The following is a 5,126-nucleotide window of genomic DNA, read 5'->3' as shown; positions in this document are numbered from 1 at the left end:
AACTTTGTGCTGTGCTGATTTCTTTGTTAATTGTTGTGTTGTTGATTGTTGTTTGGTTTATTTATTGTATACTGAAGATGTTGTTACTTTTATAGACAATGACTAGAACCAATGAGCAGATAGCCCGTGCCATGGAGATGATGGCTATGGCCATGCAGCAGCAAAATTCTTATTTTGCTAGGATGGACGCTGATAGAGCTGCAGCTAGTGCAGCAAGGCCCGTGGGATCACAAGAGAGTCAGGATCTTGCTGAGTTCTGGAAATTCCATCCTCCACAGTTTAAGGGAGATGCAGACCTAGAGGTGGGTGACCACTGGATTTGTGAGCTGGAGAAGATCTTTGTTGTTTTGCGATGTTCTAAAGAGAGGAGGCTGGCATATGCTGTCTACATGCTGGTTGGGGAGGCTGAGCATTAGTGGAGGGGTACTCACCATATGCTGACTGCTAGAAGAGTAGCTGTTGATTGGGAGTGCTTCAGGAGGGTGTTCCTGGAGAAGTACTTCCCGGAGAGCGTGAGGCATGCCAAGGAGGCTGAATTCATGCGGTTGCATCAGGGTTGGATGATAGTGTCTGAGTATGCGATGAGATTCGAGCACCTGGCTCGTTTCTATTCACAAGCTATATCTGAGGCCTGGAAATGCAGGAAATTTGCTGAGGGGTTGAAACAGGAGTTGAAGAGGGTGGTGGTGCCTATGGCCATCACTGAGTTTCCGCCCTTAGTTGAGAAGGCGAAAGTTGTTGAGCGGTTGGAAGGTGGCAATCGTGTGATGAAGACTACTGAGGGACAAGCTAGGTCCAAGAGAGGAGGAAATCAGAGGAAGCCATATGATAGGCCCTAACCATAACAAGGGGCTCCTGTCATTAGGCAACCTTCTGATTCTGCTAGAGGAGGGAAACAGGGTGGAGGTGCCACTCTCAGATGTTACAGGTGTGTTGGGCCCCATTTTATCAGGGATTGTCCACACACGGAGAGCTGGCGTTTCAGGTGTCATCAGATGGGTCACGAGTCGACCAACTGTCCCACCAAAAACAGACTGGAGAAGGGTGCTTAGAGGAGTGATACTCAGAGAGGCGACGCTCAGAGGGGTGACAGACCTACTATAGCTGGTAGAGTGTTCGCTTTGATTGGGGTGAAGCTTCTACTTCCTCAGATCTTGTGAAGGGGAAGGGTAGAGCTGCTGGTAAGGATGTGATGATTCTTTTCGACTCTAGAGCTTCTCATTCATTTATTTCTTATGCTTGTGCTACTATGTTGGGTGTGTCGGTGTGTGATATGGGGTTGAGACTACTAGTGTCGACGCCCGCTTCTGCTTCGATAGTTGCTTTTGAGTTGTGTGCTGGCTGTCCTATTGTTGTGAATGAGAAGAGATACAAGGTGAACTTGATCTATTTGCCTTTGGTGGACATTGACATAATCTTAGGGATGGATTGGTTGTCTGCCAATCGCATTCTTATAGATTGTGCCAATAGGAGGCTGATCTTTCCTCGGGTGGAGGAGGAGTTGTTGATTTTAGCTGGTCAAGCTGAATCACTATTGAGAGATGGAGCAGAGTGTTGTCTTCTGCTTGCTGCCATGAGTGTGGAGACCGAGAGGGTCATAGTTGATATTGATGTGGTGAGGGATTTTGCTGAGGTATTTCCGGAAGAGGTGCCTGGCTTGCCTCCTACTAGGGAGATGGAGTTTAGCATTGACTTGGTTCCAGGTGCGGGGCCAGTGTCGGTGGCTCCCTATAGGATGGCCCCTACTGAGCTGGTTGAGCTAAAAGGTCAGTTGGAGGACCTGTTGGAGAAGCAGTTGGTGCGGCCGAGTGTATCGCCGTGGGGTGCTCCCGTGTTGTCAATGAAGAAGAAAGATGGAGGTAGTCGACTGTGTGTTGATTACCGGCAGTTGAACAAGTTGACCATTAAGAACAAATATCCACTTCCCCGGATAGATGACTTAATGGATCAATTGAGGGGAGCATCGATTTTCTCGAAGATTGACTTGAGGTCAGGTTATCACCAAATCAGGGTGAAGGAGGGTGACATACCAAAGACTACTTTCAGGACTAGGTATGGTCACTATGAGTATGTTGTGATGCCGTTTGGTGTGACCAACGCCCCAGCAGTGTTCATGGATTACATGAATAGCATCTTCCAGCCCTTTTTGGATAAATTTGTGGTGGTGTTCATTGATGACATCCTGATTTATTCAAGGACCCCGGAGGAGCATGGTAAGCATTTGAGGTTGGTGCTGGAGATTTTGAAGGCAAAGGAGTAATATGCTAAGCTTTCAAAATGTGAGTTCTGGTTAGATGAGGTGAAGTTCTTGGGACATGTGATCTCAGATGAGGGGATTGTTGTTGATCTGGCTAAGGTGGAGTCCATGTTGAAGTGGGAGCGTCCAAGAACTGTCACTGATATTCAGAGTTTTGTGGGTTTAGCGGGTTACTATCAAAGGTTCATTGAGGGATTCTCCAAGATAGTAGCGCCTCTAACCCAGTTGACAAGGAAGGAGAATACGTTGATTTGGACAAATGCCAGTGAGCGGAGTTTTGATGAGCTGAAGAGGAGGTTGACTACTTCTCCTGTGCTGGTGTTGCCCAACTCTGGTGAACCGTTTGATGTGTATTGTGATGCTTCTCACCAGGGTTTGGGGTGTGTGCTGATGCAGAACAGGAAAGTGGTGGCATATGCTTCAAGGCAACTAAAGAACCATGAGAGGAATTATCCTACTCATGACTTGGAGTTAGCAGTAGTTGTGTTTTCCTTGAAGATATGGAGGCATTATTTGTATGGTGCTCGGTTCAGCATCTTCAGCGATCACAAGAGTTTGAATTACCTGTTTGATTAGAAGGAGTTGAACATGTGGCAGAAGCGGTGGATAGAGTTTTTAAAGGATTATGACTTCCAGTTGATGTATCATCCTGGGAAAGCCAATGTTGTGGCAGATGCGCTGAGTAGGAAATCCATCCACATGTCTAGTATGATGGTGAGAGAGCTGGAGCTGGTTGTGGAGTTCAGAGACTTGAATCTCTGTGTGGAGTTAGCTCAGGATCACATTAGTTGTGGGATGATTACCATAACTAGTGAGTTCTTGAGGCAGGTTGGACAGAAACAGTTGCAAGATGTTGAGCTGGTAAAGCTTCTTGGTTTGCTGGGTACCGAGAAGGCTGTTGGTTTTGAGCTGGGTGAAGATGGAATCTTGAGGTTTGAGGGCATGATTTGCCTACCTCATGATGCTGAGCTGAAGAGAGCTGTGTTAGAGAAAGGCCACAAGAGTAGACTTAGCATACATCCAGGTATGACTAAGATGTACCAAGACCTGAAGAAGACTTTCTGGTGATCTAGTATGAAGAGAGAGATAGCTGAATATGTGGCAGCCTATCTGACCTGTTAGAAGGCGAAGGTGGAGCATCAGAAGCCTAGTGGGTTGATGCAACAGATGGAGATTCCGGAATGGAAGTGGGATAGTATCACTATGGACTTCATTGTGGGGTTGCCTAGGTCGGCTAGGAATAGTGATGCTATCTGGGTGATTATTGATCGGTTGACTAAGTGTGCACATTTCTTGCCTGTCAACATCAGGTGGTCTTTGGAGAAGCTGATGCAGTTGTATGTGAGGGAAATAGTACGGTTGCACGGGGTGCCTTCCAATATTATTTCAGACAGAGATCCGAGGTTCACTTCCAGATTTTGGCAGAGTCTTCATCAAGCCTTAGGCACGAAGCTGAAGTTGAGTTCTGCTTATCATCCGCAGATGGATGGTCAGTCAGAGAGCACAATCCATTCCTTGGAGGATCTGCTGAGGGCTTGTGTGTTACACCACTTGGGAAGTTGGGAGGAGGTCCTACCGCTGGTGGAGTTCACTTACAATAATAGCTTTCATGCTAGTATTGGGATGGCACCGTTTGAAGCCTTGTATGGCAGGAGATGTAAGACTCCTCTGTGCTGGTATCAAGATGCTGAGTTAGTGGTTGTGGGATCGAAGCTAATCCTACAGACTATTGAGAAGGTGAAGTTGATTTAGGAGAGGATGAAGACTGCTTAGAGTAGGCAAAAATCTTATGCTGATAAAAGGCGAAAGCCTTTGGAGTTTGCTGAAGGGGAGCATGTGTTTCTGAAGGTGACCCCTACTTCTGGTGTGGGTAGAGCGCTGAAGGCAAGGAAGTTGACACCGAGGTTTGTTGGTCCCTATCAGATCATATAGCGTGTGGGTCTGGTTGCTTATCGGTTGGCCTTGCCACTGTCTCTTTCAAACCTACACGATGTATTTCATGTATCCTAGCTGAGGAAGTATGTTCATGACCCCGGTCATGTGGTGGAGTTGGATGATGTGCAGGTGAAGGAGAATCTGACTTTTGAGAAGTTGCCGGTAGCTGTGGTGGAACACAAGCTGAAAGAGTTGAGGGGCAAGTCCATTTCTCTGCTGAAGGTTTTGTGGGATGCGGCTACTGGTGAGGCTACTTGGGAGGTGGAGCAGCAAAGCAGGGAGCGGTATCCGTTTCTTTTCCTAAGTAAGCCTATTTTTGAGGACGAAAAACTCCTGTTGTTGGGGAGGTTGTGAGACCTCGTAGACTCTCCCTCTCTTTTCTCAACTCTCACTCACTCAAAACACTCTCTTTCACTCTTTTACTCACTCTTTTCTTCCCTTGCTGCCTTGGTCCTGATTTTCCTCTGGATTCTAGGGTGTAAGTGTTGATTTTGGTGTTGAAAGCTAGCTGAAATTCTTGTTCTCTGTTGGTCTTCATTTGTCCTTCATATTCTTCTCCGTTTCTCCTTCCCGGAAGCTCGGATTCTCGCACCGAGGTAAGGGAAGCTAGGTCTATGGTTGTTTGGGTTAGAATGAGTTCATAAACTCATTGAGGGGCTAATTATTTGTTGATTGATGAGCTGTTGTGGTGAAAATTCGTTTTCAGGGTTTTCGGGGTTCGGGTGAAAATTTGGGGATTTCATTGTTTGTGATTGGATGTGTAAAAAGATGGTGTTTTTGAGCTGTTTGATGAAAATGTGGTATTTTGGATGGGTTGCATGGGTTTGGATGGCCTGATTTGTGCAGGTATTGGAGACATTTTCGAAGTTTGAGGGTTGCTACTGGGTATCCCGCCAGGCACCGTTCTTCGTGCTGGGCGCGTGACCACCAAGGG

Source organism: Cajanus cajan, chromosome 4, assembly GCF_000230855.2.
Source record: "Cajanus cajan strain Asha chromosome 4, NIPB_CcT2T_4, whole genome shotgun sequence".
Lineage (NCBI taxonomy): Eukaryota > Viridiplantae > Streptophyta > Magnoliopsida > Fabales > Fabaceae > Cajanus > Cajanus cajan.
The sequence above is the reverse complement of the archived record's forward strand: the minus strand, read 5'-3'. Positions refer to the sequence as shown.